Source organism: Pan troglodytes, chromosome 11, assembly GCF_028858775.2.
Source record: "Pan troglodytes isolate AG18354 chromosome 11, NHGRI_mPanTro3-v2.0_pri, whole genome shotgun sequence".
NCBI classification, from domain to species: domain Eukaryota; kingdom Metazoa; phylum Chordata; class Mammalia; order Primates; family Hominidae; genus Pan; species Pan troglodytes.
In genome coordinates, this window is record NC_072409.2 from 28,180,316 (window position 1) to 28,197,060 (window position 16,745).

Genomic DNA, 16,745 nt, shown 5'->3' on the forward strand with positions numbered 1-16,745 from the left:
CACATACCTGACTCAGGTTCTTTTCAGAACCCATGATGCAAAGAGCCAGGAACCACCTGGAAAATCCATTTGAGTGGCAGGTGGTGGCTAATTTACAGGGACAGCCGTGGCAGTAGCAATGGGACATCCAGTACGGGGTTGCCAGATTTAACATGAAAATACAAGAGGTCCAGTTAAATCTGAATTTCAGATAAACAACTTTTTCTTTTTTTTTTTTTTTTTTTTTTTTTTGAGATGGAGTCTCGCTCTGTCCCCCAGGCTGGAATGCAGTAGTACCATACCAGCTCACTGCAATCTCCAGCTCCCAGGTTCAAGCGATTCTCCTGCCTCAGCCTCCCAAGTAGCTGAGATTATAGGGACCCACCACCATGCCCAGCTATAGAGACAGGGTTTCACCATGTTGGCTAGGCTGTTGTCAAACTCCCAAGCTCAAGCAATTCACCCACCTCGGCCTCCCAAAGTGCCAAGAAATCCACCCACCTGGGCCTCCCAAAGTACTAGGATTACAGGCGTGAGCCACCATGTCCAGCCTAAGAACAAATATTTTTAGTATAATTTTTTTAGTATGAGTATGCCTGATATATTGTGTGGAACATATTTATGTTCAGAAATATATCATTTATTTAAAATTCCAATATAACTAGGTACCTTGTATTTTGTCTGACAACCCTTATCCAATGGCATCCAGTTTCTGGTAGCAGCAGAGTGTTGAGTGGTGAAGGCAGGAGAGCCCTCATCAGACTGGGTTTATCAGGCATCTTCCAGGCTGCTAAATACCTTCCTGTCTTCTGCTTGGTTTCCAAGCCTACTTCTGCATCATTACCAGAAATTCTGTGAGAATAAATCATACAACGTAAGCTTCAGTTGTCTGCAACTATAAACCCTGGTCATACGAACCTCAACATCCTCTACAAAAATGTGAACCTGTCTTCTAGCACTGAGATCTGTATAAAACACAAAGTGGGGGAAATTTTTGTTTTAAAGCATAAGTAGCATGGTGGAGCCTTCTAAAGTCTGGGCCTCAGGAGAACTGGGTTGTTTGCAAGTTTCTGCTTTGTCAGTGGTTGAAGGAAATTCATGCAATGCTTCCTGCTTCAACTAAGCTAAATGTAAAATGAAAACAATTCTGGAACACTAGATGACTTAAAAATCAAGGATTGTAAAATTCTGGAATAGACGAAACCTTTCCCTTACTAGGACTGTTCCTTTTCCTTTAGCTCTCTCAACTAATACAACTAAATTCTTCCAATAAATAATAATCTCATTAAGTTTAAGACTATGAATACATTGAAACCTGTAGTGTGAAAAGCATTGTTTATATTTTTGGCTCCTAAATCATATTGCCTTCCTATTAACTGTCTTACTGTCCCAGAATAATGTATCTTCGTGGTTTTTAATTCCCTTTGGATCGAGGGATGATGCTAATTTACCAGTTGTCATGGAATGGTGTGATTAAGCAATTTAATTAACTAATGGCTGGCAGACTGGAAATACCGTCCTTCTGTCTTCTCCAGATCATGAAGGAAGCATGTTGGTTCTTGATCATGAAATTAGCCACCTAGCACGCATGCCAGGGAGTGGTAGGTCTCTTGAGCTAGTGGCTTATAAAGGTTGTTTGCTGAGATTGAGTGGTGCTCCTAAGGTGGACACAGCCTCTCTAGACTCTTCCAGCTTCATCGCCTCACAGCTGGAGCTGCTGACATGGCTCTAGAAACCAAATCTGAGGCAAAGATTCTCCCAATTGAGAACTTCAAATACGAACAGGCTGCTAAAGTATATATAGGTGGAGGGTTGTTTTTCCACCCAGCATCCATCCTTCTTTTCTCACACAGCTTGATTTCCTTACACAAAATATTGCTCCCAAACTATGGGAAAGTTTAAAGAAACAGTAAAACCAAAGCCTGCCTTTGCAGGTTTCTCTGAAGCCTCTTTATGCAGGATGCTACAGAATCTTTGAATCTGCAGAATTGCCTCCAGCCTAGTCAAAGTGGAGGAGCAAGTGACCAAGGTCTGGTACAACATGTGGCCATAGTGACATATGTCAACAGTAACATAGTGACTGATCCACTCAATTAGAGTCAATGGGACACAAATAAAACTTGGGCTGGGACTTCTGGGAAAAAAAACAAAAAAATTTTTTGCTCTTTTTTTCACTGGATTTGAAGTGATAGAAAGTTAGGTTTGGAACTACAGCAACCAAACTGCTACCACAATGAAGAAGCTTGGCTGAAAACAAGACAAATCAGAGAATGTAGAACAAAAAGACAAAAGAAAGACTAGGTCTTGGTAACATGACCCACTTCATCAAGCCATCACTGAAGCCAGACAGTAATCCCCTTTTTGAAATCCCCTTTTCTAGGTCAGTTTGGTTTCTGGTCTTGGAAAAAGAGAGTTCTAACTGATACCACTGGCTTTCCCCCACGTGTAAGGATGAGGCTGTCCAGAATGAATGGTCACAGCCAGGCTCAGGGCCAAGGCCTTAGACTGCTGGATGACGATTAGGCCGTCTCATTTAGGATCTCCTGCTAAGGTAGCACATAATTTCAGGCAATCACTTCACATGAGTGTCTCTGTCTCCTTCCCTGCAAAAGGAAATACTCCTACTTGCCCTAGAGACCCGCATGGTCATAGTGGGGATAGCAATGTGCAAGGAGCAGGTAGGGAAGAGCACTCGGTACAACAGGATTCTGTTCTAAGGTAGTATTCTCGTATTTGCTTCCCAAGCAGCCTGGAAGCTTTACCAAAAGGAGTAGCTTCATTGTTTTTGTCTTTCCTAAAGGGCATGATTTGTTCCAAAATCAGAGTGTTTATAAGACAAATTACCTTTGAATTCATTCACCTTGAAGTTCATTTTTTGCTTCATATTTAAGTTTTTTGTGGTCAAATCATATTTTCCACTAAGAGCTCATGGTTTGTTTTGAAGGAGGAATGGTTAAAAGCTAAACATATCTGTTTGAGTTCTATGAATAATTTAGATACTAATGTTCAACAAGTGTTATTTCACAAAACCACACCCTCAATGTAGGATTAAATTGACCTGCTGGTTTGTTTATTTTTCTTGGGAGGGAGGGGCAGTGCTAGATTATGTTTTGGTTAATCATATTTCTCCAGAGAAGCTGACAATTTCAAAATGTATGTCTTGAAAAAATGACTAAATGTGAATAACACTACATTTTTTTGTAAATTACAAAAGTGATAAATATCCTATAATTTGCAAAGGTGATATTGAAGGAGAGAAAAATCTTGGTGTCTTCACAATTGTTTAAGAATTGTGTTAACAAGGCGAGGCACGGTGGCTCATGCCTGTAATCCCAGCACTTTGGGAGGCTGAGGCAGGTGGATCACTTGAGGTCAGGAGTTCAAGACCAGCCTGGCCAGCATGGCAAAACCCCATCTCTACCAAAAATACAAAAATTAGCTAGGCGTGGTGGTGCACGCCTATAATCCCAGCTACTTGGGAGGCTGAGGTGGGAGGATCACTTGAACCTGGGAAGTGGAGTTTGCAGTGAGCTGTGATCATGCCACTGCACTCCAGCTTGGGTGACAGAGCGAGACTCTGTCTTAAAAAGAATTTAAAAAAATAATTGTGTTAACAACGTGCCTGGTACCATAAAACAACCCTTTTTACTATTACACAAAGTAGTAGTTTGTGAAATCAAAAAACAAACAAACAAACAAACAGAAAAAGGCCTGAAGTAAATAGAGATGAAACTCTATGCCTCAGTCCTTGTATTTCTACAAGAAAATGTTGGCTCCCAAGAAGGTCTGATTATAGCTGCACATCTAAACTTGTTCTCCAACCCAGTGCTTTTAAGAATAAAGCTGATATTTTTATCTCTGTCAGTCTGACCCTTGTGTTTTCTTCCTAGTTGATTCCAAACTCATGAAAGGAGGCTGGAGTGTGATCACTTACCTCTTATAAAGCCCCCAAAGGGGGAAAGTGCTTGGAGAGATGACCTGAGGGAAGCCTGTTGTGCCTGGAGATACAGTGAGTGCAGGTGGAAAGCAGAATGAGATGAGTTCATGGGATAGATGGAGACCAGATCATACATGGTCTTGTGGCCATGGTAAGTATTAGTTTCATTCAGAGCCAATGAAAAAAACATTGAAAGGTTTCAAGTAGAGGAGTGACATATGAAGATTTTCATATAGTTGTGTAAAGAAAGGCTTATAGGGGATCAAACATAGTAGAAGGGAGATGAGTTACGAGAGTATGGCTGTGGTGCAGGTAAGAGATGAAGTAATGTTAAAGCCCAATAGGTTCTTCTTGCCCACTGCACAGATAAAGCCAATACACTGAGATAGCAGAGAAAGAATTTAATTATCACAAGGCAGCTGAGCAGGAGGACAGGTGAGGTTTCCCAAATCCGCCTTCCTGAGAGCTCAGAGGCTAGGGTTTTTAAGGATAGATTGGCGGGTAGAAGGTTAGGAAATGGGAAATGTTGTTTGGCTGGGGCAGGAATGAAATCATAGGCACTGAGTTCATTCCTAGGTGGGGGTGACCAGACAGGTGGTATCATTTGTTCCATCAGAATGCGAAGTCTGAAAAATATCTCCAACACCAGTCTTGGGTTTTACAAGAGTGACGTTATTTATAGGGGCAAGTAGGGAAGTTTTAAATCTTTTGAACACCAGCTACATGACTCCTGAGCAGTAAGCACATTAGGAAACCATGACTAGTTATCATTTAACTATGCATAGGTGTTACAGAATTCAGGCCCCTCCCAAAATTCTAATTTTGTGGACTCTATTAGTTTTACAAAGGTGGTTTTGGTCCCCAAACAAGGAGGGGAATAGTTTCGGGAAGCAGCTATTATCATCCTTGCTTTAAGGTTAAACTATAAACTAAATTCCTCCCATAGTTAGCTTGGCCTACGCCCAGGAATGAGCAAGGGCAGTTATCTTCTGAGGTTAGAAGCAAGATTAAGTCAGTTATGTTAGATTTCTCTCACTGTCATAATTTTTGCAAAGGCAGTTCCAGTCTGACTCAGGGCAGTAGTAGTGGAATTTGAAATTAAGAAATGTGGATTAGGTGAAAATATTTTTTGGAGTTGAATTAGTACAATATATTCATGTATTATGTCTGGCAGATACTATTGGTTTTTGCCCCACCAAAATCCAGTCTTCTTTTTCTGCAGTACACAGAACTCATGCTTTTTACCTGGGCACTTGGCTATCTAGAACAAAGATTATATTTCCCAGCCTCTTGTAGCTTGATGTGGCCATGTAATTAAGTCTTTGTTTGTTTGTTTGAGATGGAGTCTCACTCTGTCGCCCAGGCTGGAGTGCAATGGTGTGGTCTCAGCTCATTGCAACTCCATCTCCCAGGTTCAAGCGACTCTTTGACCTCAGCCTCCCAAGTAGCTGGGACTACAGGTGCATGCCACCACACCCGGGTAATTTTTGTATTTTTAGTAGAGACGGGGTTTCACTGTGTCGCCAGGCTGGTCTTGAACTCCTGACCTCATGATCTGCCCGCCTTGGCCTCCCAAAGTGTTGGGATTACAGGCGTGAGCCACTGCGCCTGGCCTTTAAGTTTTAATCAATGATAGGGATATAATATGTGCAACCACTGGGACATATCCCTAAAGATAGAGGGAATGCCCTCCTTTTCTCTTCCCCCATCCTGATGCTTAGAACATGGGCTTTATGGCTAGAGCTGTCTCCTGAGCCATGAAAATAAGGACTAGAGTAGATTGCTTACAAAGATGGTCCCAGTGATTCATCTAATATTTATAGGTCAGCGCCTTTGCAACATAACTGTGATACTTCTTGAATAAAGAGATGTGGTCTATTTCCCCATCCCTTGAAACTGGATAGGCCTTGTGAATTTTTCTGACCAGTAGGTACAACAGAAGTAATATTGTAGGACTTACAAATCTAGACCCCAAGAAAGCTTGTAGCTTCCATTCTCACCCTCTTCAGACACTGCCCTGAAAAGAAGCTCAGTCTAACCTACTGGAGGATGAAAGGCCATGTGGACGGGACCAAAGGGCCCAGCCGTGAGCCACCAGGAACTACTCCACATACAAAACTAGATTCTTTAAAAATTTAATTTTCTGGTTTTATTTATTTATTTATTTTTGGGAAGGAGTTTCGCTCTTGTTGTCCAGGCTGGAGTGCAATGGCATGATCTCAGCTCACTGCAACCTCCACCTCCCAGGTTTAAGCGATTCTCCTGTCTCAGCCTTCTGAGATTACAGGGATTACAGGAGCCCGCCACCACACCCGGCTAATTTTTGTATTTTTAGTAGAGATGAGGTTTCACCATGTTGGCCAAGCTGGTCTCGACCTCCTGACCTCAGGCGATCCACCCACCTCAGCCTCCCAAAGTGTGGGGATTACAGGCGTAAGCCACTGTGCCCGGCCAATTTTCTGGTTTTATTATTTAAAAGTTACCAGACTTGGAAGTTTACAATGAATCAATATAAAAGCTCTTACATTTGAACTTTTTTTTTCCAAAAATCAAAAGACGAGAAAACCAGAACTAAATCAAGATTGAAAATTGCCAAAGTGATTTTTTCCCTTTCTCCTTACTTTATTTATTTGTTTGTTAGTTTATACAGCATCTTGCTCTGTTGCCCAGGTTGGAGTGCAGTGGCCCAGTTGCAGCTCACTGCAACCTCCCCCTCCTAGGCTCAAATGATCCTCCCACCTCAGCCTCCCAAAGTGCTGAGATTACTTATAGATGTGAGCCACTGAACCGGGCCTCTCCTTACTTTAAACACCTTATCTTTAGGGCATTTATGCTTCTTATCTATTTGACTACAGTCAAGTTTGATCACTATAGAAGTTAAGCCATGATGGAGAACAAAATTGGTGGTTTAAACACAATTCAAATAATATCAGATTTCGTACAGTCATTTTAGCCAGAATGCTTTCAATCGATCAAAAGTTCTTCCTTTTTGCCATTACAGCTTTACATTTCCTATTAAATATTTCCTAATTTTTTGGTCTGGAGAGTGTTTTTGCAAACCACCAATTGTGAACTCTCAGAAACACTTTTGTTAGCTCAATAAATTTATAGCATCTTTTTATGAATTAGGCTTTCCAAGCGCTTTATTGGAGTAAAGGCATCATTTATTAGCAAAGCAAAGAGGACCTCATATCTGGCAAAAGTTACTTACATTTTTTAATCATGTTGTCTCTTCTATTTCCCTTTGCTGATAAAGGTTCTTATTCAAGCACTGACCCTGTTTCCTTAGGAGGAGGGTTATGATAGAACATATGCTTTATAAACACGCCAATTTACCATGATAAAAGCTCAAGGCCAATACAACATAAAAATCCAGTGATAACACGTTACATCTTGGCATATGCCACCTTGACTGTACCCTCAAAGTTGCCAACATCAAGAACAATTTTGAGTCAGCCAGGCACAGTTTTGGTGGCACACACCTATATTCCCAGCACTTTAAGAGGCCAAGGCAGGAGGATCACTTAAGCCCAGGAGTTTGAGACCAGCCCAGGCAAATAGTGAAATCCCATCTCTACAAAAAACACAAAAATTATCCGGGCATGGTGATGTGTGCCTGTGGTCCCAGCTACTCCAGAGGCTAGGGTAAGAGGATTGCTTGAGCCCGGGAGGCAGAGGTTGCAGTGAGCCGAGATTGCACCACTGCACTCCAGCCTGAGCGGCACAGCAAAACCCTGTCTCAAATAATAATAATAATAAATTTTTAAAGAGAAAATGTGTGAATGTACTTGGAGCATTTAATGACTTTTTTGCAGTCAAGTGATTTTTGAATGGTTCTAAGGTTAGACATCCTTGACAACCATGCATTTTAATGGCACTTTTACATTTGTTTATGTCTAAAAGATCCAATCACATAAAAAGTCTTTTTTGGGATCAGTCTCTTTTCCTTAAAGTTTATCTGTTCATGGCCGGGCGCGGTGGCTCACGCCTGTAATCCCAGCACTTTGGGAGGCTGAGGCGGGCGGATCACGAGGTCGGGAGATCGAGACCATCCTGGCTAACATGGTGAAACCCCGTCTCTACTAAAAATACAAAAAATTAGCTGGGTGCGGTGGCGGGCACCTGTAGTCCCGGCTACTAGGGAGGCTGAGGCAGGAGAATGGCGTGAACCTGGGAGGCGGAGCTTGCAGTGAGCCGAGATAGTGCCACTGGAGTCCTGCCTGGGCAAAAGAGCGAGGCTCTGTCTCAAAAAAAAATAAAATAAAATAAAGTTTATCTGTTCATAAAAATAATCGTGCGTGATTGCATTGTTCATAGAGTGCTACAGAAAGATTCAGAACACCAACACCCATATGGGTAAGGAGCAGATTAGAAATATACACTTACTGGTTAGTAGACATAGATAAGCAAGTTGTCCTCCCACCACAGCCAGGCTGTCTCCTGGCTTTAGACCAGTTGTTAATGGTACTGGGCAAAGATATTCTTCTGGTATTCACTCCTGTAGGAGTGATAAGGTTTCCAAAGTATGATTACAAGAACTGGTCTCACCTGGCTTCTACGGGAAAGGTTTCTCTTTCTTTTTCCTTTTTCTTCTCTCTTCTCTCTCTCTCTCTCTCTTTTTTATTACAATTTGCAAAGCATATTTATTTACATTAGATTATTTGGTAAAGGCAGAATAGATATCCTTATCCTTATTTTTAACAGTTCAGTAGTTTTTAGCATATTCCCAAAGTTATGCAACTATCACCATTATCCAATTCTAGGATTTTTTTTTTTTTTTTTTTTTTTTGAGACTGAGTCTCACCCTGTCGCCCAGGCTGGAGTGCAGTGGCGCCATCTCGGCTCACTGCAACCTCCGCCTCCCAGGTTCAAGCAATTCTCCTGCCCAGCCTCCCGAGTAACTGGGATTACGGGCGTACGCCACCCCGCCCAGCTAATTTTTGTATTTTTAGTGTTTTTGTATTTTAATAATTTTTGTATTTTTAGCCCGGCTAATTTTTGTATTTTTGTATTTTTAGTAAAGATGGGGTTTCACCAGTTTGAGCTGGTCTCAAACTCCTGACCTCATGATCTGCCCGCCTCAGCCTCCCAAAGTGCTGGGATTACAGGCGTGAGCGCTCCCAAAGTGCTGGGATTACAGGCACACCTGGCCCAATTCTAGAATATTTTCAAGGCCTCAAAAAGAATCTGCAACCATACCATTACTAGTCACTACCCATTCTCACGTCCCCTGGTTTCTGGACCACTAATGTATTTACTGACTCTCTGGATTTGCCTGTTCTGGACATTTCATACAAATGTGGCCTTTTCTGTGTGGTTCATCATGTTGTGGCACATGTCGGAACTTTATTCCACTTTATGGCTGAATAATATTCCATCATATGAATATATGACCTTTTGTTATCCATTCATTAGTTAATAAACATTTGGGTTGTTTCATTCAAGGCTGTTAAGAATAATGCTCCTATGAACACTCACATGCAAGTGTTTGTGTATACGTGTGTTCAACTTTGTTGGATATATACAGAACAGAATTGTTAGATCATATGGTAACTGTGTTTAACTTATCGAGGAACTATCAAACTCTTCCACAGAGCTGCACCATTCTTCAGTCCCACTAGCGATATATGAGAGCTCTAATTTCTCCAGATCCTTACCAATACTTGTTATTGTCTGTATTTTTTATTATAGCCATCTTAGTGGGTGCAAAATATCTCATTGTATTTTTTTTTCTTTCCTTCAACTTTTAAGTTCCAGGGTACATGTACAGGATCTCATTGTAGTTTTTATTTGCACTTTCCTAATGTTGACCTTATTTTCATGTGCTTATTGTCCATTTGTATATCTTCTTTGGATAAATGCCTATTCAAATCCTTTGCCTATTTTTAAGATGGGCTATCTTTTTATTGTTAAATCCTAAGAGTTCTCTATGTATTCTAGATGCAAGTCCCTTATCGGATATGACTTATAAATATGTTCTCCCACACTGCGGGTTTTTTCACTTTCTTCTTCTTCTTTTTTTTTTTTTTTTTTTTTGAGACCGAGTCTCACTCTGTTGCCCAGGCTGGAGTGCAGTGGTACAATCTTGGTTCACCACAACGGCCACCTACCGGGTTCAAGCGATTCTCCTGCCTCAGGCTCCCAAGTAGCTGCTACAGGTGCACACCACCATACCCAGCTAATTTTGGTATTTTTAGTAGAGACGGGATTCACTATGTTGGCCAGGCTGGTCTTGAACTCATGACCTCGTGATCCGCCTGCCTCAGCCTCCCAAAGTGCTGGGATTACAGGCGTGAGCCACCTTGCCCAGCCCTTTTTTTTTTTACTTTTCTACAGTAGAATCAATCTTTTTAGTTTCTTGATGGTGTCTTTTGAAACACAATTTTTTTTAAATTTTGAATAAGTCTAATTTTATCTATTTTTTATGTGGTTGTTCTTTTGGTGTCATATCTAAGAAATCATTGCCTAATCCAAGGTCATAAAAATTTACACCTGTATTTCCTTTTAAAGAGTTTTAATTTTATGTATTTGATCCATTTTGAGTTAATTTCTGTTACTGGTGTGAGACAGGACCCAATTTCATTCTCTTGCATGTCTATGTACAGCTGTCCTAGCATCATCTGTTGAAAAGACTCTGCTTTCCCCACTGAATGATCTTGTACCTTTGTTAAGGTCAATTGACTATAGATTTATGGGTTTATTTCTGGACTCTCAATTCTATTATGTCTGTCTTATGCTAGTACCATACTGCCGTTTTTTGTTTGGTTGGTTTGTTTTTATTTTTATGGATACATAATAGTTGTGCATTAATACCATACTGTTTTGATTACTGTAGCTTTGTAGTAAGTGTTGAAATCAAGAAGTGTAAGTTCTTCAACTTTGTTCTTCTTCAAGATTGTTTTTGGCTATTCTGTGCCCCTTACATTTCCATATAAATTTTACAATCAGCTTGTCAACTTCAGCAAAAAAAAAAAAACAAAAGCACCTGAGATTTTTGATAAGAATTATGTTGAATCTGTAGGTCAACTTGGAGCGTACTGCCATCTTAACAATATTGTCTTCCAGTCCATAAACATGAGATGTATTTCCATTTATTTAACTCTTTAATTTCTTTTTCCTTTTTTTTTTTTTTTTTTTTTTTGAGTCAAGGTCTTACTCTCACAGGGTCTCAGGCTGGAGTGCAGTGGTGCAATCTTGGCTCAGTGCAACCTCTGCCTCCTGAGTAGCTGGGACTTCAGGCACCCACCACCATGCTCAGCATTTTTTTTTTTTTTTTTTTTTTTTGAGACGGAGTCTCGGAGTCTCACTCTGTCACCCAGGCTGGAGTGCAGTGGTGCGATCTCGGCTCACTGCAACCTCCACCTCCCAGGTTCAAGCAATTCTCCTACCTCAGCCTCCTGAGTAGCTGAGACTACAGGCGCACGCCACCACGCCGGCTAATTTTTTGTATTTTAGTAGAGACAGGGTTTCACCATGTTGCCCAGGCTGGTCTCGAGCTCCTGAGCTCAGGCAATCCACCCACCTTGGCCTCCCAAAGTGCTAGGATTATAGGCATGAGCCACCGCGCCCAGCCTTGGCTAATTTTTGTATGCTTTTGTAGAGACGGAGTTTCACCGTGTTGCTCAGGCTGGTCTCGAACTCCTGAGTTCAAGCAATCCACTCTCCTCAGCCTCCCAAAAAGCTAGGATTACAGGGATGAGCCACCATGCCCAGGAACTCTTTATTTCTTTCAACAACGTTTTATAGTTTTTGCTGTATAAGCCTTGTACTTCCTTTATTAAATTTATACCAAAGTCATTATTTTTTAATTTTATATATTTAGTTTATATCCTGCATCCTTACTGAACTTGTTTATTAGTTATAATAGTTTTCAAGTTCCTTAAGATCTTCTATATACACCAAGAAACCATTGATTTTACTTTCTGTCACTATAGACTTGCCTGTTCTAGAACTTCATATGAATGAATTCATTTAATCCTTAGTGTCTGGCTTCTTTCACTCATGTCATCTGCAACCGGAGACAGTTTTGCTTGTACTTTTCCAATCTGGATTCCTTTTATTTCTTTTTTTAATCGGATTTTATTTTCTTGTTTTTAGACACGCCCAGGCTGGAGTGCAGTAAAGCAATCTTGGCTCACTACAACCTCCACCTCCCGCCTCCCTGGTTCAAGCGATTCTTGTGCCTTAGCCTCCCAAGTAGCTGGGACTACAGGCACGAGCCACCAAGCGTGGCTAATTTTTGTATTTCTAGTAGAGACGGGGTTTCACCATGTTGGCCATGCTAGTCTCAAACTCCTGGCTTCAAGTGATCCACCCACCTCGGCCTCCCAAAGTGCTAGGATTACAGGCAGGAGCCAATGCGCCCCGCTAGGATCCCTTTATTTTTCTTGCCCAGTTGCTCTGTTGAGAACTGGTAGCACAACATTGAGTGGAAGTAATGAGAGCAGACATCCCTGTATTTTACCTGATCCTAGCATATAAGGAGGATTCTTACCCTACCTTTCTTAGTTATGTGCAGCTCTTGAAGCATTAATGTGGATGGCTCCATCTCCTTTGTAAAGAGGACACCAAGTTCTTTTTACTTGTATGCTTCCCTCAGTGGTTCTCCACGTCTCAGCATTTAAGGTAAGTTTGGTAGATCACCCAATTAACTTGTCTATGCTTAATATCTGTATCTTATTTGAAGGCTACCATTGCTATAAAAGGCTTATCAACTTTTGCATGCACTTTCACTTAGCCATGCTTAGAATTTTTGTGGCCCAAGTTAGAGCTCTGCTGAAATGTTTCAACTTATCTTTGTTCCCTTACATATTTTTATGTTTTTATGTATTTTAATGTCTTTACAGATGGTTTTTGTGCCTAGACAGGATTATTCAAAGACCACGTTTTACAGTTTAAATAAACTTTATTGAGGGTATTATTTGTATCCATAATAAAATGTACCTCTTTTTAGTGCATTTTTCCATGAGGTGTAGAAAATGTACAGACCTACGTAATCACCAAAAAGTTTCCCGTGCCTTACTGCAATCCTCCCACCCCAACACCAAGAAACCATTGATTTACTTTCTGTCACTATAGACTTACCTATTCTAGAACTTCATAGGAATGAGTTAGTACAATCTTTAGTGTCTGGCTTCTTCCACTCAGTGGTGCTTTTTATATTTACTCATGTTTTTGTGTATATAAGCATTTTGTTCCTTTTTGTTGCTGAGAAGTATTCTATTGTATGGACATATCACATTTATTATTATTTCACCTGTTGGTGAACATTTGGCTTGTTTTTAGTTTAGAGCTATCATGAATAAAGCTGCTCCCAACATTCATATGCAAGTCCTTATATACATGTGTTTTAATTATTGGAGGGTAAATGCCTAGAAGTGGAATTACTAGGTCATATGGTAAATGTGTGTGTAACTTCATTAAAAACAAAAACAAAAAACAAAACTTGCCAAACTGTTTTTCAAAGTGGGTGTACAATTTTATAATCCTACCAGTGAAGTATGAATTATTTCCAATTAGTCACAATCTTGCCAGCATGTGGTAGTGTCTGTGTGTGTGTGTTTTGTTTTGTTTTAATTTTACCAGCCTAGAGGTCACATAGTGGTATCTTATTATGGTTTTAATTTGAATTGCGCTGGTGACGAATGATGTTGAGCAATCCATCTGTTTATGTGCTTACTGGTCATTTATATATCTTCTCTTTCTTTTGAGAAAAAGTCCCAGGCTGGAGTGCAGTGGCACCATCTCGGCTCACTGCAACCTCCGCCTCCTGCATTCAAGCGATTCTCCTGCCTCAGCCTCTTGATATATATCTTCTTTTAAGAAGTATGTGTTCAAATCTATTGCCATGTTTTTACTGCTTATTTGTCTTCCCATTATTGAGCTGTAACAGATCCCTATACATTCTGAATGTAGGTCCTTTGTTAGAAGTATGTATTGAGCATACTTTCTTCCAGTCACAGACTGGGAGAAATTTATTTATTCATTTTCATTTATTTTTAAGCAATGGTTTTCAAAGAGCAGAGATTTTTAGTTTTTATAATTTATTCTATTTATTTTTATTTTCTTGAGATGATTCTGTTACCAGTGGAAGAGATCCAAGTTACCCTGAATTATTAGCGGCGATCTGTACACATCTGCAGCAACTTCGTCCTTGCCTCCTCAGAAGAATTCGACTTCATCTCAGGATTTTATAGGCTTACCTCTTTCCCGTGATTCTTCCCTCAGGGTGGGCTGCCTGCCTGCCTAGTGCCTGCCCCCTTACCCTTGGGAATTGAGCACACACAGCGTGTTTAGGAAGTCATATGCATGCCTATCTGAGACTTTCTTCCCTTTTTCCGGAACAGCCTGCCTGGAATGTCTTATTTTGCCATTTTGTCTCTTAGTGCACATGCCCAGGCAGTTTCTTCTCCCGGGCATCTGGATTCATTTAACACTTTAATGTTAACAGCTGTGGATCACCAGGAAATGGCCTCTCCCTGGCACCCTGGGTAGGCTGCCACATTATCGTTTTTAGAGTGGTGGTGTGATAATTGTCCAACCATCACCTGACATTCCTAGTGGGTGGGTGGAGAGCCCTCTCCTGCCTCACTCATGCCTATCTAACTACTTATAACAATACCCACTAGAACATACATCCCTTCACAGGGGATGCAAGACTGCTAGCTTCCCCCATTTTTAAAAAATTATTTTTTAATTGACAAGTGAAACTTGTATATATTGATGGTGTACAACATATTTTGATATATGTATACAATGTAGAATGGCTAAATCAAGCTAATTAACATATGCATCACCTCACATATTTGTGTGTGTGTGTTGTGAGAAGCCAAATTTATTAACTTTTTCATTTATAGCTAGTGATTTCTGTGTTCTGCCTAAGAAATATTTGCCTACCTCAAGGTTGCAAAGATTATCTCTAATGTCTTCTTGCAGGAGTTCCTTGGTAAATTTTAAGTAATTTTATGGCACGCTGTAAAGGTCAAGTTCCTTTCTCTTTCAAAAAAAATTTTTTTTTTTCTTTCTAAAAATCTGGGATTTTGGAAGAAGAAAGAATCTGGATGCAGCAAAGGGAAGCACTTGCCTTACCGCCTGGCCGTGACATACATGGAGCATTGTATGTCATGCAATGATATACACTGAGAGGGGCAAAACTTTTGGTTAAAGCAAAAGAAACATCTGGGAATACAGTGGTGCTTGCTGAATCCAGATGATTCCATGATACATGGTGAAAGGGCTCAAGGGGGCAGCAAGGGTGACCACTGGACCAAATTAAGGGCTATAAGGAGCAGTGATGTGCAGGGTAGGTTACTCACGGGGGTTATTATATTATCTGAAATTTACATTAAAATACTTGGCAATTAAAGTGCGATATAGTTATGCATAAATTAGTTTTTACAATCTAAATAGTTAACATTTGATGTGTTGTAATATACAGCACATTAGCATAAGGGATGTCAGATATTTTTCACTGGTGAAATGAGGGGTACTTAATATATGCGGATGGGCTTGAAAACTGTGCTGATACTTCCCACCCTTCATGGACAGAGTATAAGAATTAGTGAACATTGGATATGACTAGGTGACCTCTTTGAATCTCAATTTCTTTCTCTGTAAAATAGGAAAAATAATGTCTATCTTCTAAGGGATATTGAGAGGAATGATAAGACACGCCCAGCTCTAGGCTTGGCATTTAATGACTGTCCCACCCAGGTTAATTTGTTCCTTTTCCTTCTACCACTTTTTTTACTGTAGTACTTTGAGCTCCTGATTTTATGTCACTTACCACATTCTCTTTTGAGTCCCCATCTCAACTCTCTTGCTAGACACAGTCTTGAAGCTTAACTAATGCTGGCCTCCCTCTGAAGGTCCCACGGCAAAGCTCATCAAATCTTAGTGTACCCAATCACCTGAGATGCTTTTTAAAAATGCAGATTACAAAGCCTTACCTCAAAAGACTGATTCTGTATGTCTGTCTGGGTGTGGTCCAGGAATGTGCAGTATCATCGAGCACGTTTGGCTATGATGAATGAGGTGGTCAAGAACCACTCAGAGACACCTGGGATGTGAGAAAAACTTGTTTCAGAAATCCTACAATTGCATTTTCTTCAAATTCGAGTTGAGACACAAACAAAGACAGCTGACCCAGTTCTCCAGTCCCATGTGGAGGCTGGACTCAGCTGACCCAGGCCTGAAGCAGGCCCATCACCCTTGTTACATGTTTCCGCCCTTCTGGGTGACATAAAAATATCATTTTTGCTGGTCTGGCAGCAATCTCCCCTTTTCTGGTAACCCCCTGGATTTTCCCTACTCTTAGTGCAAAGCTTCAAGCAAGGCTAATCCCTTTCCCCACCATGAAAGTGAAGGTCAGCCTCTCAGACATTTACAAGAACAAGGAAGAGGAACACTCTTCCTGTAGAGATACTAAACTAGTAAGAACCTAAGTCTGGAGCTGCCTACTCCACTCTTACATAGAGTGCCTACTTGAGAATGAAACTAAGAGAGACGGTGCCCTTTGACATCATTAGGCCCCTGGGGTTCTTGCTAATCTGAGTTACTAATTCTCTTTTTGCTTTACGTCAGTTTGAGCTAGAATTTCTCCTTGCAACTGAAAATTCGGACTAACACACAGAGCCTCTACATTTCTCTGCACAAATGAACCCTTCCTCTCTGGGCAGTCCCAAATAATTCCCCTGTACCTCACTCTCCTTAAAGAACGTCACCTCCTTGCCACAAATGCAGGGAACCTGCTCCTTGGGACCAGGTCCGGCCCACTTTTCTTTCTTCCTTGCAGGGAAAAAAAAGGCCTTTTCCTTTGAGGCTTATGTTA

The 16,745-nt window shown here is 40.8% G+C and overlaps 1 long non-coding RNA gene across 2 annotated transcripts in view; it reads right to left on the reverse strand.

Annotated features, from left to right (window-relative positions):
- LOC134807725 (uncharacterized) overlaps nucleotides 1–16,745 on the reverse strand; it is a 59,814-nt gene that overhangs the window by 41,104 nt on the left and 1,965 nt on the right. For both annotated transcript variants that reach the window (XR_010148883.1, XR_010148882.1), the window contains exons 2-3: nucleotides 15,865–15,974; nucleotides 649–831 (exon numbers count right to left, since the gene is read on the reverse strand). This is a non-coding gene — a long non-coding RNA (uncharacterized LOC134807725). The remainder of the gene's footprint in view (nucleotides 1–648; nucleotides 832–15,864; nucleotides 15,975–16,745) is intronic.